The sequence below is a fragment of the Pelodiscus sinensis genome, chromosome 25 (assembly GCF_052426305.1).
Source record: "Pelodiscus sinensis isolate ZL-2025 chromosome 25, ASM5242630v1, whole genome shotgun sequence".
Lineage (NCBI taxonomy): Eukaryota > Metazoa > Chordata > Testudines > Trionychidae > Pelodiscus > Pelodiscus sinensis.
In genome coordinates, this window is record NC_143076.1 from 11,047,461 (window position 1) to 11,069,512 (window position 22,052).

General features: G+C 46.5%; 1 protein-coding gene across 4 annotated transcripts in view; it reads right to left on the bottom strand.

The window, feature by feature from the left end:
- The window catches only part of FLI1 (Fli-1 proto-oncogene, ETS transcription factor), a 127,765-nt gene that overhangs the window by 11,459 nt on the left and 94,254 nt on the right, over positions 1 to 22,052 (bottom strand). The gene's annotated exons all lie outside the window — the stretch shown is intronic.

Genomic DNA, 22,052 nt, shown 5'->3' on the forward strand with positions numbered 1-22,052 from the left:
GAGGCATGGAGAAGTGCTGTGACTTGCCCATAGTCACTTAGCATCCAAAGGTAACTCACATCTCCTCCTTGCCACTCCTGCACATGAACGGCAAACGGATGTTCAGTGTTGTGATAAAAAACACTGGATCAAGACAAGGAGAGACTCAACCGAATGAGGCTGATTTACATCTGCAGAGGATCCAGTCTTGGTCTGAGATTCTCCAAAATGACTTTTACATCATTAACTATTTAAAGGCTCTCTGAGCTGGTGTTTTTGTACCCTGAGGCAGCTGACTTGGGAGCGCAAGTTTGGGGTTGTGAGTAAAGCAAGGGTCAGAAAACTCAATTCATGTTCTCCCTTCTCCTCATGTATGACCATGGGCAAGTTACTTAGGCCAGGTCTATAGTACATGAGAAAGTCAACGTAAGATACCCAACTCCAGCCATGAGAATAATGTAGCTGGAATCAATATACGTGAATTCAAATTTCTGCGGTGGCCTCTCTCTGGAAGGTCAATGGAAGAAACTCTCCCATTGACTTCCCTTACTCATTGCAATCTTGTGGAGTACCAGGGTCAATGGAGGGGCCATCAGGAGTTGATTTAGTGGGTCCTTACTAGACTTGCTAAATTGAACCCTGGAAGATTGATTTCCAGAGTGTCAATCTCAGGTTAAGTGCAGACCTGGCCTAAGTCTCTACAAAATGGGGATAATGATAGTTCTTTACTTTTTTGGGGGTGGGTTGTGAGGATTAATACCTCATAGGCCCCTTCAATACTAATGGGAAAGGGGGCCATTTAAGTTTAATAGGTACTTCCCCCATTGTACAGCACAGCCATGAGAGGAGTTAAGCACAACAGCCAGTCATGCTGGTTTTGCTGTGAAAAACTGCTCACTTGTGTTCTTGCTCAAGCTGTGCGAGTTTCCACCTCTCTAAAAACCAAAACAATCAAATCTGCCCCATTTTTTTTCACAAAAAGTTGTGCGACGTGAAGAAACCACAGCATCCTGACAGCTTCTAGCTTCAGACTCTAAAGCTGAACGTGTTTAGAACAAAATGGAAAAGGCAAAGCCAGGGAACTCATCCAGAGACTCGAGTTTCTGCAAAAACAACAGTGTTCCCAGGACCTGACGCCCAGTGGCTCGAAGAGATTCTACAGAACTCTGGCCAGACGGTTAGTTATGCAGAGTTGTTATCTGTCATAAAGCGATTTGGACACTCAAATGCTCCAAGGTATGGAGTTTCATTTGAAAATATGAGGCCAGGTCCTCTCCTGGTGTAAATCAGCAGCTGACTTCAGCTAAACTAGGCCAGTTTATGCCAGCTGAAGTAAATTACGCCAGCCTGATGTCTGTTTTAGACTTAAAAGGCCCATTTGAACAACGGCCCTGTGACAAACGTGTATTCAGTACAAAATGGAATTAAAGAGCACGAAATAAATCATAGATGTTTTCAAGAAATGTCATTTTGCAGATGTCTGGTTTATGTCCAGAAATTCCCCAGAATGAATGCAAACTCTCTTAGGGACAAGGTATGGGATATTAATAACACTTTGCACTTTCATAGCAACTTTCAACTGAGGATCTAACAACTTTTCATGCTTGCAACATGCCTTGGAAGGAAGTGAGGTATCATTAGTGTCACTTTATTTATTCACATTTACAAGTGCACCTCGCCAGGTGCCATTCCATGAGTGGGGTAAAGTGAGGCACCAGGTGATGTGACTCACCCAAAGTCACCCAGTGCTAGAAACAGAATCCTGAAGTTGGTTCACAGCCCCCTGCTCCAACCTTTCACCCAGACTCATAGATCTCTTCCTGATGCCAGTGGAAGCTGAGACCATGCCAAAGTTTGTAGGTTAGTGTCCTTGATGCAATTCCTGATTCCCTGCTAGGTTACGGTACTCAAGGTGTGAAGGCCAATGATTTCCATGGAGCCATGCTGATGTACAACTGAAACAATGCACTGTTGAATAAAGCTCCTAAGGCCTGCAATGAGCAGTGGGAAGGCTGGACTTATCCTCCTGTTGAAATCAAGGGGAGGGGCAGAATAAGGCCCTAAATCTGCTTCTCTTAGTTGCCTGGCAGAGGAGATCTGGTCTTGATTTCTAGAAAGATGGCACAGTGGAAGCAGAACCTTGTGCCCACCTGCTCTGATCAGGGTTCCCTCTAATTTTTTCTATCCGTGTGCAGAATAAATGTTGTTCTGTGCACCAGGGCATGTGAAGCTGTGCACCACCAACAGAAACATATTCTGGGTGTGGATGCTCTGAGAGCATTTGAATCTCTTCTGGGAGGCCACCCAAGCCCTCAGCTTACAGGGAACACTGCCTCCGACCTCACAGCTTCAGATCCCACGTATGCCGATGTCAACAACAGACTCCCAACTGGCTTCACTGGTGCAAGGTCATGCCCCTCGTGCTCACAGAAGCACCTTTCCTTCCCCAGGCACTGAAGGGAAACACAAAAATCACATTTCAGCAGCCCAGGAACATCTCCTGGACTCTCACTGGGCCCTGAAACCCGCCAGCTAGCTGAGAGAACGTGGCATCAGAAAAGGTCATTTGGGATATTGCAGAGTGGAGAATAAATCCCCCAGCAAAAAACGAGAAAGCTGTCAGGAGGAAAAGCTGGAGTTTTTCAAATCTGAAAGGTTGAGAGTGCGGTGAGGAGCTGGCGTTCCCACTGAACAATGGGGCTCACAGTCCCTTGGCTTCCCCAGCCGCTCAATGAGTGCTGACAGCTCCTCTATCCCGCGGCCTCCTTAGCAGCATATTCCAACCAGCCCGAGTCAGGGCGCTCAGACATGTGAGTCGCCCTCCCAAAACACACTGCAGGAAGCCCGGGCAGCGGGCCTCTTTGAACAGGGCCTTTGGACTCCGCCAGTCACGGTGCTGGCTGGGTCACACGTGTGGCGGCTTGTGATAACGATCTCATCTTTACAAGGCACCTCCCCTGCAGCTGGATCCCAGAGGGATCGAAGTCATGCTTTTTAAAGGGATTTAGGCACCTAACGACCTAACGACTCCCACCCCAGTGTCATGCGGGATAAAAGGCGTCCTGAGAGCAAGACAATGGGTGGGTTCTGGCACGGCCTCGGGGATGGGGCGTTCACCTGGGGATGGCAGGTTGGAGTCCTGGGTTCTGCCCCGCCCCGCCCCAGGGTCAGGCATGACAAAGGGCATCCTGAGAGCAAGGAGTTCCAAGGGTGCCTAACTCCCAGTGAAACCAGCTGAGGGAGGTGGTGTAGAAAACAGGCCTGTGTTTTTTGAGGCACGCAACAGCACAGCACCCCCGGGCAGTCCTGACTCAGCAGAGAACGCAGCCCATGAGCCCACCTGCAGCAGGACTGGAGGTCTCCCACCCAAGCAAGGCTCAGCTGTTCACAGCAATGCCAGGTAAGAAGCTTCTGGAGGAAATTCACGGAACAGCCCCAGTGTTTCCCACCGCCCTGCACTTGTGGGTCTGTGGGCCTTTCTGTGAGGGTGGCAGGAGCTCAGCACCTTGCAGGATCAGGATCCTTTCCACCACTTTGCAGTCTCCTTCTTGGCGGGTTAGCACAGCCAGGCTGAGCCCCTGGAATCACGTGCATGAGCCCAACTGAACAGCAGAACCGCACCCCATTTATCACTGGCAGCGCGTAGCTTCTGAGACAGGTCTCCCTCCCACTCAGCCTGTAAACACTGCAGCATCCAACATGTACCCAGTGCTGTACAAACACCTAGAAACAGGCAATCCTGGCCCCAAAGCACTCATGCTCCACAAGGACCAGGCAGACAAAGATGGGAGCAGAAACAGAGCTAAAGCATTTGACCAGGGTCAGAACCAGACTAGAGCACAAGTCTCCTGAGTCATAGGCCCATTGGCCTAGCCACTAGCCCCTATTGCCTCCATTACCAGCCCTGCCTTTGGCTTAGTCTCGTGGTGTCCAACCGGTTCTGAAGCAGTGAGCTAGCCACACTCAACCAGCCAAATAGCCACATTGTTTAAGCCAACCAGCCACACTCAACTGGCCAAATAGCCACATGTGGCCAGTGGCTAGCATGTTGGACATCACAGGTTTAGTCTATCCCATTTATTCAGCGATAAGGGACTAACAGCTCCCTCTTACACAGCACTTTTCATTTGTGGAACTATAAAGCAGGTCCATGAAATTATCCCTATTTTACAGATTAGGGAGACTGCAGGATTTCTAGTGCCTTAGGTCCCTCAGTTTCCTCAACTCACATGCAACCTGCCCTCAGAGCAGGCCCGAATGGAGTGGACCTTGCATATCTAACTTCCAAAAGGGTCCTGGATTTGGCTCATACCCAGCCTTACAAATCCCGCTGATGCAAATTGATGGAAGGAGATGAGGGCTGAGAACATGGAAAAGCCCATTGGATTCTTCATGTGCCACACACACTGGCTTTAGCAGCAGGTCCTTCAGCCTACGTAGGAAGACAGGTCCTGGGTGGAATTTAGACTATTGGCTCTAAATGGAAAAGTAGGGCCAGACTTCCTGGATGGGGGTGGGGAAATTGCAGGCTTGTGATTCATGGCCACTGAAAAGAAGCTGTAAGAGGCAGCAAGAGAGCAGAGAGGGCAAAACCTCACTGCTTCCCCCCAGCTGGGGCAGGCATGATTCCGGCACCTTGGAGAAGGGAGCATGTACATGGGAGCAAGGAAAAATTAAAGTTGCAGAGAAGTGCAGGCCAAGCCCTGGAGCTCCCAGTCCCGACACTCCATGGGATTACGCCCGGGGTAAATGTGGTTTTGTAACATTTTTGGCTCTGGGAATCCTCTAGAGGTTCTCTAGAAGGGTGGGGAAAACAAAGGTACCTGAACACCCACCCTGCGCGTTATCCTTCCAGTGGGGTCTTGGAGAACCCAGGCCTGGTCATGCCCAGCCTTACAAATCTCCTCTCCCCCTCAGACACCATTTTAAATGTAAATGTAACTGGCTGTGGACTCTGCCAAGCACTGCATGCCCTCAGGCTTGTGCCACATGCTGAACCCATGCCGCCCAAAACCGCCAGGGGTTAAAACAGCGCCATGCGGAGCTCCCTTTAGACTCACATGCTTCGACCGCACTTGTGTGGGGAGGGCATGGAGAGCTACTAATCTGCGGCTGAGGTTTTCCCCATGGATTCCCAACATTCCCTCCGATCCAGCCTACCAGTACTTGAGAGCACTGCAGCTCTTCGCAGAGACGTACACATTCCTGCCCCCGCACTTGCTCGCCAGCCCCGTACAAGAGCTTTCTCCTCTGCAACAGCCAATATCTCAACCAGCCTCCTAGTGTCACTCCAGGTCGTTTACGATCTCTGCTGAAAACATGCCATAGGTCCCCGCATACTCCCCTTTATTCCTCTCCCTTTGCTACTCTGCAGCTGAATGAGGAGCCAGGAATTCAGAAGAGTCCAGCATGCCAATTGCACATGGACTGAGAGGATCATTTGAAAATCTCGCTTTTATTTAGGTGGCTAGATGGGAGCCACTTGGGTGTCCTAGCTGTGGATGTTTAACTCTTGGAAATCTGGCCCTTTGTGTCTATACCGCTTACAATTTTCTAGCTGTGTTCTTATGTATTACATAAAGGTGTTATATTTACCAATAACTAATCACCGCACTACGAGTTTCTGTCCCTAAGCACCTGGATGCTTTACATTTAAACATTATACAAACAGCACCTCATAGTGGCTTTATCACCATCACCAACAACAGCAATAATAAATATCAAATTCTCATGCTGTACCGAACCCACATCCTCTATCACTAACCTCTCGGGCCTCTCAGACCTTCATCCTGGCAACAGGGACAGAACTTCCCTGTGGGAAGTTCCCTGCTTCGAAAGCACAGCCTCTTACTATTTGTCCTAAAGGAGACTCACCGAGCAACATAGGGGCTCAGGCACACATTTGAGTTTTCTGATTCCTTCCAGCAGGAGGTTTAGAGAACATGACCTATGAAGCCAGGCTTCATGAAGTGGGCTTGTTTAGTTTGGAAAAAAGAAGATTAAGGGGGGACATGATAGCGGTTTTCAAATATCTAAAAGGGTGTCACAAGGAGGAAGGAGAAAATTTGTTCCTCTTGGTTACTGAGGACAGGACAAGGAGTAATGGGCTTAAAGTGCAGCAGGGGAGGTTTAGATTGGACATTAGGAAAAAATTCCTAACTGTCAGGGTGGTGAAATATTGGAATAAATTGCCAAGGGAGGTGGTAGAATCTCCCTCTCTGGAGATATTTAAGAACAGGTTAGATAGACATCTGTCAGGGATGGTGTAGACGGAGCTTGGTCCTGCCTTGAGGGCGGGGGGCTGGACTCGATGACCTCTTGAGGTCCCTTCCAGTCCTATTATTCTATGAGGGGCAGCAGCTAGTTCACCACAAAATAATTCTACCTGTCTATTTTAGGTATTTGCATGGCCCTATTAACATAATTTCTGAACAACTGACCGGCTTTTAAAATATGTATCCCCTCAGCAGCCCGTAAGTGAGTGAGGAGCAATATAAGCTAGCAAGCAGGCTGCAAGATGGCCTTCCATCTCAGTGGGCTGCAAGATTGTCACAGCTAAGATGTCTCCCGAGATAGGGCAATTTCGCTCACTGCGCTTGCGTACCTAGAATTTGCAGGGCGTGTCGATTGAACGTAGCAGGACTGTGATTGGATGCAGAGCGAGCACACAGCTCTCAGGTCAATGTTGTGTGCAATCAGCATGCCCCTCTCTTCACATGCTCTGCTTTAGGTGTCTATCACTTTAGCAGAACCGTAAGGAAGAAACCTAATGCAGACGCAACGCCGTGTAATCCAGCCACACTGCGTGTGGGCAGCAGTAAACAAAATGTCTCATGGGCCACGCAGAGAACCCCGATGGGCTGCTGATTGCCCACCACAGTCATAAGTACTAACATCCCCATAGTACAGATGGGAAACTGAGGCACAGCGAAACTTGACAATGACAGGTCTGCTGAGTCCCAAGGTACCACCCTAACCACTGGGCCATCCTGCCTTTCTGCTTAGCATCTCAGTACAACTTGGAGAGTGGGTGAGGCTAGCAAGGCAGTAGATATGAATCTGCAGGTAAGAGTGGCCATTTTGTTGGTGGTGACCCAGACCCAAACGTTGGGTGTTCACCATCTGGATCCGAGTCCAGATCTAACTCTGGAGTCGAACACTGTTGCTGAAGCTCATTTCCAGTTTCTGGAACCAGCCAGAACCAGGAAGCAGGAAGTGCCTGGGATGAAAACTCAGCAGTTCAGCACCTTTAACAAAGTCCTGTTCAGGTTCTAGCCGTGGGCAAATGTTTGGGGCAGTGCTCATTTCCTGCGAAGTGGGTCGCTCCTTTGTATTCCTGTCTGATCTCCTCCCAGGAGCTGATTCCGCTGGGTGACGTGTAACTAAAACCTCTCTCAGCTAGCAAACCTCAAGCCTGGGGTTTGCTCCCTTGCTCAGAGCAATGGCCTGTCTGCAGGAATCGGAATTACTCCATGTTTTTCTGGGGCCATAGGCGACAGCCCCCCATGGTGCGAGCTTGCCTAGGAAAACATCCCAGAGTCTCGCAGCAAAGGAACTTCTTGATGCCTGTCTGGATTTGGCCACCCCTCGGCACAGAGCTTATGATGACACATTACAAAGAAAAGGCGCAAGCCCTGAGAAATGTTTTGCTTGTTGCTTGGATATCAGCCAAGGAGCCCCAGTGCACAGAGCAGAGTGGGAGCCAAAATATCTATCAAGAAAATCTCTCCCAAACTCAGGTTTGAAAGAAATTGAAAAACTGCCTTTGTAAGTTTACAAAGTAAGTGTAAGTGCATACCCAAGACACATACACACAAGCACACACACACCTATATACACGTCTGGCCAAAACACAGGCCTGCATTCACATTCATACATTTGTACAGGTGCATGCACAGATATACACAGTAGAAAACAGATGCATTCCCCCAAACAAACACAAAGAAACACATTGAAAAAGAGAGACACCCACAAATATTTATTCAGCAGAGACATGCATAAACACCTCCACAGAGAAAGCAGGCAGGCACCCAGACACCCACGTAAGAGAAAAGGGACACACTTGACCCAAACCAACACACTCACACACTCCACAGCATTTCTCCATTTGCCTCCTCATTATCAATAAACAAATTTACCCTTGTCTTAGAAGACAGCCTGTGTGATTCCAAGAGCTTTTGCAGGGAGTGACCACATGCCTGTGAATGTGTAACCCACACACATGTGCGATACCATTACAAACAGTGCACCCAAGGCAAGAAAAAAAAAAGCTCTTTTTGCTGGGAGAAAAGGAAGGATAATGGTTACTTAGAAAGTGCTCCAGACAAGCTGTCAGGTTGAATTCACAGAACTGGAGTCTAGCTCTGGGACAGCGCTGGCTCAGAGCAATCCCCTGTGAGTTGGGTTTCCTGCCTGCTACGGTTTACAGACAACGATTCTTTGTTTCAAGTATTTTTGGTGAAAAAACACACGGCTGCCTAAGAAGAGGGTCAGGGAGAAAGGAGACAAAACACTAACTCTGGAATTTCAAAGGAAAACAATTTAAAAAAAAAGAAAAAGAAAAGAAACCAAGAGAGCTAGCTACCGTCTGTCTTGGAATCCTAAACCCCCTTTTGGCCACAAAATCAGCATCCTAATAAGCACAAGCACATGTGCACAGGCAGACACACATGCGCACGCACACGCACATGCACACCACACCACACCCCACACACAAAAACCAAAACCAAAACCCAACCATCAGATCTCCCCATTTCCAGAAATGGAACTAAAACTGGATGTCATCCTCAAGAGAACAAACGGCACCAACAAAATCATCACACTCAGACAGGGCTGGCCTTACCATGAGGCGAACTGAGGGGGCCGCCTCCGGTGCCAGACTGGGGGGGGGGGAGGTGCCACTAGGACCCAGAGAGTAAAAAACTGTGTCTGCTGCTGATGCAGCAAAGAGGCATGGGGGCGTCATTTGAGCTCCCCACCTCAGGTGCCAAAATGTTGTGGACTGGCCCTGCACTCAGAGACAATAAAAAGTGCACAGAGCTATTGCTGCACATTCTCTGACATGGATAAAAGTCAACATGGTACAAAAATGCTCCATACAAACAAAGAGTGGGACTATCATGTCCCCAAATAAAGAACTTTTGGTCACTTGAGCTGGCCAATATTTTTCACATGAAAATCTTTCCTTAGTCAAAAAATGGTTGCTTATGAACACAAAAATCTTGCAGGGAAGGTTCAGGGTTTTTTAAAATTTAGCTATTTTTAAACACAGAAGTATCTTTTTTTTTCTTTTATTCCTGTGCATCCTTCTTTCTGGCTGCAAAATTTAAAAAAAAAATTGAAATTTTGAAAAAATGTGAATCTTCAATTAATAAAGTCTCTACATTTTTCAAAATCAAATTATTTTAAAAGATTAAAAATGAGAATGCCTTCAAAATGTTTTCAGTGTCCTGATTTCTGTCCAGCCCTTACTGTTACCCAATGGCATGAAATGGCCTTTTGCTGCCCATATGCAGCCACACCAATCTCACCTAGTCATACCACTGTCCTTTCAACCACACAGGCTGTGCAAGCAAACACATGCTCATACAAACACTCAAGCCTACTCTGCATACAAACACCAAGATGTACACAGCTCAAGCAGACCCATTGGTCCTAATTTTCAAAGCCTGGGGCCTAAAGCTGCGCTCCTGATTCCATATTCAGGCATCTAAGTTGAAACTATTTAGGGCTCCTTTATAATTCCAGTTAATGTTGTATTTACTTTCCTTCTAACCTTCCACAGTGGCAGGCGGCTGGATGATAAGATTGCACACAGTGCAAAAAATAATACCTCTCTTTGCTGGGAGAAAAGGGAGTGTAATGGTTTCTTGGATAGTTGGGTTTAGGAGCCTTACTTTTGGCACCTGGTGTGCAAATGTTGGCTCTGATGGTGACTTGATTATATCGCAGTAGATTGAACATAAGCATGGAAGGGAGGAAGAATGAAATTGGTATGGGACAGTGAAGGAGAAGAGGAGAGACTTCCAAATTTTTAAAACACACACACAATACACATCACAATTCACTTGCTAACACACAAACAGGCCCCTCCCACCCAAACCTTCACATCCACCACTCTAATTATTGATGGAGGAGGAGCACAATTTAAAGGTTCTGGTGATATGCAGCAGGGTTCCAGGTAAGGCATATAAACCCTGGCAGAAATGGGGGTGGGGGACATGTGGCCCCATGTGCCCTCATCACCCCTGTACTCCACAAACAACCATCCTACCTCCTACAAGTAGAATGTAACACACAATTGCAGCGGAACACAAACTACTCACGTGTGCCCAGAATCACACATGGAATCTCGCACGTCGACATGAAGTGCTTCTGCATGTTTTGTAAAAAGGGCTCAATCCTGCCAGGTGCTGAGTACTCCGCTGCAATTCCAGTATCGCTCTTAGACGTATGTGTATATTTAGGCACAGTCCCATTAGCCTCCGGAGGAATATGTACGTGCTTAAAATTAAGCACACATTTAAAGTGCTTTGCTGGATTGGGGCCAGAGCGCCGGGCACTTTGCTGGGCTGAACTTTTAGGGATTAAATCAAAAACTTTGCATTCCCCAGCAAAACCCTATTTGCATGGTATAGTATTGTAAAGAGTTAGCTACGGAGCTACCAAGCTGTTTAGCATCTCCATGGATATGTACAGTTAATGCGCTCCCAGAGTCTTCCCCTGTGTCTGCTATCTATGCTGTCCTACCCAGCACTCCAGACAGTCAAGTCATGGAAAAAGAAGCAGACTTTTCCTCCACTAAAAAACACTAGATGGGCCCAAATCATTCCATTGAGCAAGGCGAATAACCTCCTTTAATTTACTAGAAAATTGTTCTGCAGCCAAAAAAGCCTGATGATTCTCATTACAGCAATTTCTTTCTCAACGGCAGCTGAAGACAATTTGTACCAATGATGCTAAATACTGCACATTGGAGAGTTTACAAGGTTCCACAGCAACGAAACTCGATGTTCAGAGTCCTTTCAACCCTAAGGGTATGACTACGCTGCAGTTGGGAGCGGCCCAGCACACAAAGGCAGACACGTGCTAGCTCTGCTAGAATTGGGGAGCTAAAAATAACACTGGCTGTGGATATCCACAGAATGCGCACCGGCAGGGTTAGTCAGGTTTGTACTCAGGTGGCTACCCTGGGCTGCTGTGTACTCTTACTGGGAAGTACACTTGCAGCTGTGTGCAGGCATAGCCTAAATCAGGGAGTTTCATCTGGGTCACGGCTTGTAGCTCGCCATGAGACGCTTTGTTTACTTACGTCTCCATAGGTACGAGTGATTGCAGCTCCCACTGGCAGTGGATCGCTGTTCCTGGTCAATGGGGGCTGCGGGAAGTCGTGTGGACTGGGACATTACATCCTGCAACCACCTTTGGCTGGGAATGGCAATCCTCGGCCATCGGGAGCTGCGATCGCACGTCCCTGCAGAGGCGCAGGTGAACAAAGCATTTGTCGTGGTCCCCTAGCAGCTTGCCACCGAGAGTTTGAAAACCCTTAGCCTAAAAAATGATCAGAGTAGAAAATGAATATGCTCTGTTTACAGTACACTAGGGTATAAACTTGATCTACATGAACCTCCAGTTCTGAAAGGCACTTATGCATGTCTGAACTTTAAGCAGATGCTTAAGTGTTTTCTAGGAGAGGGATCTAAGAAACAGGACACCTGCACCTTGTCTATTTATCCTGATGGAAAACTGACTGTTTCTGTTTGCTAATCAATGGCTAAAGCCTCTTTTCAAAGTAGTAGAAAACTCTTAAAAAGGACGCACAGATAATCTATAGGGCAATGGTCAGAAACACATGATACAAATATTGAATATATTTTGAATAATATTGTGTAAGAATATGCATCAGATATGTGTTTTGAACTTGACTTTTTATAAATAAATCCTTTGCATTATCCATAACATAAGAACAGCCATACAGAGTCAAATAATCTAGCTCACTATCCTGTCTTTTGGCAGTGGCCAATGCCAGATGTCCCAGAGGGAATGAACAGAACAGGGCGTCATCAAGTGATTCATCCTCTGTTACCCATTTCCAGTGTCTGACAAACAGAGGCTAGGTACACCATCCCTGCTTATAGCCATTGATGGACCATGAATTTATCTAGCTCTTTTTTTAATGCTGTTATAGGCTATGTTTAGACTACAGTGATTTATCGGAAAAAGGTATGCAAATTGCGCTCTGCAATTTGCATACCTTTTTCCAATAGTTTTTTTCTGAAGAGGCTTTTCTGAAATTTGACCCGTTGACCATGGGCCAAATTTTGGAAAAACCTCCTCTTTTGGAAGAGCCCTTCTTGCTTATGGAATGAAGACGACAGGGCTTCCGAAAGAGCGTGTCTGCTCTTCCACAAAAAAAAGTGGAAGAGCAGACGTGTTCCCAGGGGTATCCCAGAAAACCCCAGTAGTGTAGACATAGCCCTAGTCTTGGCCTTCACAACATCCTTTGGCAAGGAGTATCACAGGTTGATTGTGCATTGTATGAAGAAGCACTTCCTTTTGTTTGTTTCAAACCTGTTTTGTATTAATTTCATTTAGTGACCCCTAGTTCTTGTTATGTGAAAGGCGTAAATAACTCTTCTTTATTCACTTTCTCCACAACAGTCATGATTATCTAGATCTCTAGCATATCCACCTTTAGTCATCTCTTTTCTAAGATGAAAAGTCCCAGTGTTATTAATCTCTCCTCACATGGCAGCTGTTCCATACTCCTAATCACTTTTCTTGCCCCTTTCTGAACATTTTCCAATGCCAAGGTATCTTTTTGGAGATGGGGCAACCACGTCTGCATGCAGTATTCAAGATGTGGGTGCACCACGGATTTATATAGAGGTAATAAAGTATTCTGTCTCCTTTTCTATCCCTTTCTTAATTATTCTTAACTTCCTGTTTGCTTTTTTGACGGCTGCTGCACATTGAGGCTGTGTCTACACTGCAAAGAAAAGTCGGAGAAAGATACGCAAATTGCGGTTTGAAATTTGCGTATCTTTTTCCACTTTTCTTCCAAAAGAGGCTTTTCCAACATTTGGCCCATCTACATAGGGCCAAATGTTGGAAAACAACCCTCTTTTGGAACATCCCTTCTTCCTTGAACAATGAGGTTTACAGGGATGCAGAAAAAAGTGTCTGCTTTTCCAAAAAAATATTTCAGAAAAGCAGATGCATTCCTCTGGTATCCTGGAAAAGCTCTATAGTTTAGACGTACCCTTAGTGGATATTTTCAGAGAACTATCCACAACGACACCAAGTAGTAACAGCTAATGTCATCCCCATCATTTTATATGTATAGGTGGGATTATGTTTTCCAATGTGCATTACTTTGCATTTATCAACATTGAATTTCATCTGCCATTTTGTTGTCCAGTTACCTAGTTTTGTCTCAGAGGGGTAGCAGTGTTGTGTCTAGACTACTGAGTTTTGTCGACAAAAGTGGAACTCAGCAGAACTCAGCAGTTTTGTCGACGCTGGTAAACTTCATTTTACGAGGCATAACACCTTCTGTCGACAGAGTTCTGTCGACAGAAGGTGTTATTGCCTGTAGGGTTGCGTCTAGACTACAGGGTTCTGTCGACAATGCAGTTTGCTTTGTCGACAGAACTCAATGTGTCTGGACGCTCTTTGTCGACAGAAGTTTTGTCGACAGATACTGTCGACAAAACTTCTGTCAACAAAACCCGGTAGTCTAAACGTACCCTTAGAGATTCCATCAGGATTCCTAGAGTGGACACAAGGAACTACACGGTAGAGTTAGCTAGAACAGGGTCTTTTCTGCTTCTGATTTCTATGATCCTATTACAGACACAGAAGCAGGTGGTCCAATAAAGTGAGCATTAGACTGGGCTGCAGGTAATCTTGGATCTGTTCCAGGCTCTGCACCACCCTGTTGTGCGTGTTTTGCTTCATGTGTCTTAGTATTTCTTTTCCCCCTTCTAGCTCCCACCATTTGTCCGTCTTGTTGATTGGGATCTCTTATTACGTATCAGTTCAGCATTTAGTACAATGGGGCCCTGATATTAATTAGTGTCTTTAGGCAGTACTGGAATAGAGTTCTCATAATGATTGAAAGAAAGGAAGTAAGGACAGAGAGACAAAAAAATGTTCTTTGATGGCTCATTTGACAACATGAGGATGTTACCCAATGAAAACCAATGCAGACTTCAGGATTACCATTCCTGCCTCGCTCTTGAACAAATAAATACATTTTTAATTTAATAATCACAAAGAAACAACATTAAAGCCACAACTGGCCCCCGGTTCAGGTTTTGTAAAAACAAAGCTTTTACAAAGAACTGCGGCCAATCAAAATTCTTCCGGGATGATTATTTATTACTTAAATTCAGTCGGAAGAAAGCCAAATAATCATTCCCCTGCAAGGTCTCTACCCAAATCATTGCCACCTCATGCTGCAAAGTAAAAGTGACTGGAAGAAACGAATTAAGTCTTTTCCATTTTCAAAAAGAAGAGAAAGGCAGAAAACAAATTTAAATAGTACAGCATAAATTAATTAAAAAAAATCCTTCGTCTTTAATCATTTGAGATGTAAATCAGAGAAAGAAAACAAATGGATGATTTTTAACCTGAGCATTTCTCCCCCAAAGGAAGGGTCAAGTTGAAACCTAGTTCATTTTAAAAGGTGAATTAAAGGGAAGCAAGAGAAGCCTTGTGGTTAAGAATCAGCTGAGGCTTAGGCAACTTCAGTGCAATCCTTCTCTCCGCCACAGATTTCTTGTATGACCTTGGGCCAGTTGCTTAGGCCATGTCTAGCCTACAACGTCTTTGTGGAAAAAGGTACACAAATTGCGCTCTGCATTTTGTGTATCTTTTTCTGCTTTTTTTGGGGAAGAGGCTTTTCCAAAATTTGGCCCATCTCCACTGGGCCAAATTGCGGAAAAAAACCTTCTTTCAGAAGATCCTTTCTTCCTCATGGAATGAGGAAGACAGGGCTTCCGAAAGAGTGTGTCTGCTCTTCTGCAAAAAAAAAAAAAGCGGAAGAGCAAACATGTTCCCTGTACGTGCCAGAGTTTTTTTGGGATAGCTCCGGTGTCCCGAAACCCCTCCTCCCCCTGCAGCCTAGATATACACTTAACCTCTTGGTGCCTCAGGTCCCCATCTGTAAAATGCAGATGTAATAATTCCCAGGCTCTTGCCTTCTCTGTTTAGATTGCAGACGCTTTGGGTCAGGGACTGTTTCATATTATGAGACATCACAGCACTAGTGCTAGCAGGCTCAAAGCTCAGCTGAGGCCCCTCCATCCTATGAAAATGGTATTCGGGTACAATAGCTGCCAAAATCTCTTACTGGGTTGCCACACTTTCCCACTGAAAGAAGAATGTTCTATCTTCCTTGGTACTCCCTGAAAGACCCCCACAAAAAACAGAGAAACTGACTAAGGTGAAACGAACAATACTAGAAGCCCCATCAAATGCACTCAAGGAACAAATTGGGGAAGGGAAAAAACTGAAAAATTCCACCCCTCATTTTTTCCCTTCTAATCTCCTTCCTTTTCAGTCATCTTCTGTGTGACTTGCAATGAAAGCAGGTAAAAAAAGAAGTCCGAGAAAAGTGTGATGTTTACATGGATAAAACAGGACCAAATCCCCACTCTCTTGCTTTTATTTTTATCAGGACCACCTGGCCTCAGACAGAAAGAGCACAGCCATGGGCACGTGTGTGTCTATGGGGGGATAGTGGGCGAATAGGTGCTTATGTGCTTTCTAATTCAAACAGGACCTAGCCAAGCTTTTATTATTTTTAAATAGATGGCTATTAGAGTAGAAAGACAGTGGGAGAAAGGCTGGGTTGGCTTTGTCTCTGTAATGTGCCGTGTTTTTTCAACGGGCGACTGGCTCGTGCAGAGACAGCAAAGAGGAGGGGCCGCCAGGGAATTGGCCGCTCAAGTGGATGGCTCCATTTGGGACAAAAGCAGCACCTGTAACCAGCAGCAGCAATCCATCTCTGTCTGAAGCTAGGGACCAGGGCAGATGTTTGAGGTTAAACACCTGGTGCTGCAATGGGAAAGAGGCCTGGGCTGCAGTGTTGGCTCTGTGGATCCACTCACACGGAGCATCTGCAGATGCTCGTTAAATGTGTGATCTGGGTTTGCCTGACGAGCCAGGGGTGGGATCTCCCTGCTTGCGTACATGTGGGCTGGCTCTCTGCACGTTCGTGTGAGCTTAAATAGAACTGTGATAGCATGCGCAACAGCCTGGCTGCACCGCGCCAAGCACAAACCCACCTGAAACTGGTTGATATGTATGTGACATGACTCAGCGGTGTGTCCGCTACCGTGACCTCACTCAAAGTGAGAGTGATGTGCACACAAACAGGGTAATCACAGCTCTACCCCGTACGAGACAGAGCTGTGCTGTGCTCTGACCTCTCAGTGAAGTGGTTCTCTGATCCATGGCTTACACGAAATACATAGGCCCTCCCCATACTGACTTCTGAGCAGCAAACGATGCCGTGAAGTCATGCCATCCTGTAAGTAACACAAATGTTTATGCAGCCAGCAAGGAGAGTGCTGTCTGTGCAGGGGCCGGGGAGTCAGGACACCCTTACTTGTGCTTACAGTTGGAGAAAAGGAGGCAGGACTCCCCGGTTCTATTTCTGAGCCCTGGGAGGAATGTCACCAAGTATGGGGGCAGGCGCTAGGATTCCTGAGTTCTGCTTCCAGTAACCCACTGTGAGACCCCGAGAAAATCACTTGATCCCTCCATGGCTGAGTTCCCGCACCGAGACGTGGGGGTAACCATGATGAAATATGGGCTGCCAGTACCAGGGTTGTCAGCTCTTGTGTGTTGTACAAGATGTGGTGGTGTTATTCCAGCCCCAGTTCTTGGAGTCAAGGGATACAACAAGAATTTCTGCTTTGATTTTCAAAAGCTCTGTTTCTACCCCTGAGGGTATGTCTACACTGCCACTCTAGTTCGAACTAGGGTGGCTAATGTAGGCATTCGAACTTGCAAATGAAATCTGGGATTTAAATATCCCGGGCTTCATTTGCATGTTCCCGGGCGCCACCATTTTTAAATGCCGTAGTTCGAACTACCTGCAAGGAGGTTTAACGGTCGTTCGAATTAGGAGCTTTAATTCGAACTACCTAGTCCGTGCCACGTATAGCCGTGGGCAGGTAGTTTGAATTAAGGGGCATTTAAAAATGGTGGCGCATAGGAACATGCAAATGAAGCCCGGGATATTTAAATCCTGGGCTGCATTTGTAAGTTCGAATGCCTACATTAGCCACCCTAGTTTGAACTAGGGTGGCAGTGTAGACATACCCTTACAGAACAGCTTGAAAACATGACTGAGCTGTACCCTAAAGCAGGGCTACTCAACTTGGGAAGCCCCAGGGGTCGCAATGATACTCACAGCACATGTTGAGGGCTGCAACTTAAATGTGGTTGCATATACATACAAATATATATGTAAATATATGCAGATTGTTCTGTCACTTATGACACCTCCCCATGGAGGGCTAGAAACGCCCATCCGCCTGCATCTTTCCAGCTCACCCTGCCTGGGAGATGCCTCGCCGTTGTGGAGTACATTCCCAGTGAAGGCCGTGTTCAAAGGATCCCACCCACGGGCCACGTGTTAAGCCCTGTGTAAACCCAAACTGCCCCATGGGCCGCAATCAAATGGGCCGTGGGCTGTGTTGAGCCCTGCCCTAAAGGCTCAAAAGCCAGAGCGCAAATAAAGAGAAGTGTATTATTACTGTCCACTCTCATGGCTTTTAAGCACCATCTCACGATTTTTGAATGCTCAGGCTTGGCAATACTACAGCAGCCTGCAGCTTGGCTCAGTGGCAGGGGTGGGCAATAAGCCAGAGGCAGTTCATCAGGATTAGAGGAGCCATGAACAGCCATGGCCGGCTGCTTCATTTACCTGCACACCCACAACTACAGCCACTTGCAACACCTGTTTGTGCAGATCGTCATTCCTAGTCAATGGGAGCTGCAGGAAGCAGTGCAGTCTGGGACAATGCTTCCCGCAGCTCTCATTGGCCGGGAATGATTGTCTGTGGCCAATGGGAGCTGCAAGCGACTGTACCTATGGACGTGGAGGTAAATAAAGCCCCAGTGGCCTGTCAGGGACTAACCGCATCCAGCCCATGGCCACTTATTGCCCACCCCTGAGCTAGTGGCAGGGGAATTAGCTAGAGAAGAGGGATGGGCCTGTAGTCAGGTCATTTGATTGGGCTATAGAGGAAACTCTGTGCTTGGTCCCTTTTCCTTGACCAGGAGCAGTTCAATTTGGTTTAGCTTCCTCTCTGTGCAATGGAAAGAACAGCACTGCCCTAGCTCACAGGGGGCAGGAGGCTATAAGGACATTGAAGATGGAGAGGTGCATGGGCATCCCAGTAATAGGGAACTGATAGCCCTAGCAGCCCTGGGTTCTAATCCTGGCCCTCCTGTGTGAACCTGGACTTTACCCCGATTCCCTTTCTCTTCTGTATTTTGATTGTACGATTCTGAAGGCAAGGCCTGATAATGTGCCTATACAGCACTTAGCAGAATGAGGCTCCAAACCTCATTAGGGCCTCTATGAGCAACCACAGCGCAAACACTATCACCCTGAGTCTCCCCCAGGATACTCTTCTGTCCAAACATGCCTGAAAGGTAAATTCTCTCCGTACTCTTACCACCTGGCTTCTCCAGTCTCTAGCTGATGAGGTGGATTTTTTCCCCTTATACTTTTTCTACATAAATTCATCAGCTCAGGAGCGCTTGTAATTAAGAGTATCATGCTGTGAGCACCCCCTTCTGGCTCAGTGGCTAACCTGCACGTCAGGCTGATGTCTTCAAACACAAATGGCTTCTCACAGGTTGGGAAGCAGATCCCATTTTTGTAAAACCAAAAAGAAGCCCCATTCCTTGGGCTTTGCTGAAAACCGAGTCTCTGTGTGTTTGAGAACAGTCCAAATTTAAAGGACAAACTTGTATGTTTCAAAGAGGGACCTACACACTCTGTAGAGAAACGAGACTGCTCGGGAAAAACTTAAAAAACAACAAACAGTCTAGTAGCACTTTAAATACTTACAAAACATGTAGATGGTTAGTCTTTAATGTTTAAAGTCTTCATGTTTGGTTAGTCTTTAAGGTGCCACTAGACTATTAGTTGTTTTTTAAAATTTTCCTGGTACAGACTAACTCGACCACCCCTCTGAAGACTGTTAAGGACAGAAATGCGATGCAGATTGCAACCCTCTGGTTAAACACAAAGAATTAATTACTACCTGGCCCTGTGTGCATGGGAGATAAACAGTCAGACCTGAATTTTAAGGTCTCAGCTCCCAGAAAAGCTCAACTTCCAAACGGACATTTACATGAGAGCCAAAAGAGGGGTGGGTCTCAAGCTTTAATGTGCTAGGAGTAGCTGGGCATAGAATCGTAGGACTGGAAGAGACCTCAGGAAGTCATTGAGTCCAAACCCCTGCTAAATGCAGGACCAGTCCCAACTAAATTATCCCAGGGCTTCACCACCCTCCTAGTGAAACAGTATTTTCTAATATCCAACATAGACCTACCCCACTGTAACTTGAGACCATTGTTCCTTGTTCCGTCATCTGTCAACTGAGAACAACCTCTCTTCATCCTCTTTGGAACCTCTTTGGGTAGATGAAGGCTCCTACCAAGTCCCCCTTCACTCTTCTCTTCTACAGACTAAATAAGCCCAAATCCCTCAGCCTCTCCTCCTCAGTCGTGTGCTCCAGCCCCCACTGGAGTTTCTCCAATGTGTCCACATCCTTGGTCTCTTCACAGGAAGGGAAAGAGTTCCAGCGTCATGTGATGGGTGCATGCGACTGAGACCCAGGCTGACTGGGGAATACAAGGACTGCCTGAAGTTTTCCTTACCTCAGGCAGAGTTGTACAAGTGGGCAGTGAGGAAGGGTATGTGAGGATCAACTTCAGGTGGGTGGAGAAAAGCCTGAGCCTAGATAACTGCATGTCAAGGTTGCGAGGTAGCTAGAAAGTCTGGGTGAAGGATTTTGTGTATCCTGTCCAAGTTTAGGCTAATAAACCAGGCCCTAAGAAGGCATCACTTGACATATGAAAATCTATGTGAAGTTACTTGGGGACCTACAAGGGAGAAACTGAGGCACAGGATGGGTGGGATGCTAGTCAGGGTAAGTTCCAGCTGTAGTATGCAATTTAAATATTGCAGAAGGAATTTATGCATCAGACTGGAGGCCTATCTAGCCCAGTATCCTGCCAGAAGCCAAGACAGCCTGCTTCAGAGCAAGGTGCAGACAAGTTTCTCTCTGACCTCAGAACTTCATGTGAAAAAACGCTGTGATCATAGGCGGATAGGGTCAAGAACACAAGAACGGCCACACTGGGTCAGACCAAAGGTCCATCCAGCCCAGTATCCTGTCTGCCAACAGTGGCCAATGCCAGGTATCCCAGAGGGAGTGAACCGAACAAGTAATGCACAAGCGATTTCTCTCCTGCCATCCATCTCTACCCTCTGAAAAACAGAGGCTAGGGACACCATTCCTTACCCATACTGGCTATTAGCCATTAAAGGACTTAACCTCCATGAATTTATATAGTTCTCTTTTAAACCCTGTTATAGTCCTAGCCTTCACAACCTCCTCAGGCAAGGAGTTCCACAGATTGACTATGTGCTGTGTGAAGAAGAACTTCCTTTTATTTGTTTTAAACCTGCTGCCCATTAATTTCATTTGGTGGCCCCTAGTTCTTATATTATGAGACCAAGTAAATAACTTTTCCATATTCACTTTCTCCACACCACTCATGATTTTATAGATCTCTATCCTATCCCCCCTTAGTCTCTTCTTTTCCAAACTGAAATCTCTTTAATCTCTCCTCAGATGGGACCCGTTCCACACCCCTAATCATTTTAGTTGTCTTTCTCTGAACCTTTTCTAATGCCAGAATATCTTTTTTGAGATGAGGAGACCACATCTGTACACAGTATTCAAGATATGGGCGTATCACGATTTATATAAGGGCAATAAGGTATTCTCCATCTTATTCTCGATCCCTTTTTTAATGATTCCTAACATCCTGTTTGCTTTTTAGACTGCCACTGCACACTGAGCAGATGTCTTCAGAGAACTATCTAAAATTACCCCCCATCATATTGTATGTATAGTTGGGGTTATTGGTTCTAGGACTTATTGAAACACAGTAGGGGGCAGAATGAGAGCTACTGACCTAGTGCCTGCAACATGCAAAACCCAAGGCTTAAACCCTGTTCACATACAAACAGCAACTGTGTAATCAATTCCCTGATTCCCTGGCAAACACATGTGAAAATGAAATAGAGCAGGCTGGCCAAGCGGTCTGTATTTCAGCCTGGGTGTATCTGCACCCTGGGATGCTACCAGCAATCCGTACACACGGAAACTCATCTTTTCATGCAAGGGGCGTAAAAAAGTGGACACTGTTTTTAATACAGATCGGAAATATTGCGGGAACAGAGGGAGACAGATTATTTATTAGCTCAAACCACAGCAGTTTTCGGAAGCCAGCTCGCCATTCCTGGTGCACAGTCCAGGGTTTTGAAACGTGTTGTGCTTACTTTTGTGAAAGAGGAGAGAGTTAGGCCCTATAATGCTAGGTGAAGCTGGGGTTTAGCGCAAGTGTTTTCTAGGGGAAATAGAGTGGTGTATATCTGAGAATGGGAGTTGGGGTGGGTGTCACACCTCTCTGGAATGGATTTACAGCAAAATGTGACTCTTACTCTGAACCACTGCAGAACAGAGCGGAATCACGCACAGTCCCACTAAGCAGTCCTGGGGGAAGGGCAGCTGGTAATTTTCCCTCCAGGTATAGCAATCCCAACACAGGATTTGGGATCAGAACCGCAAATGCAGCTGCCCCCTGCTGCAGGCTTTCTGTGGGTCTAGCCAGTCACAGAACCAGCAGCAGCCTCCGGTGAGTGGCTGCCATGCCCCCAGAAAGGTGTAACATGCGGCTGCCGGGACAGAAGGACATGCTGCATCCGGGGATATCTGTGGGTCATGAAACTGCCTGAACTGTCTAACTGC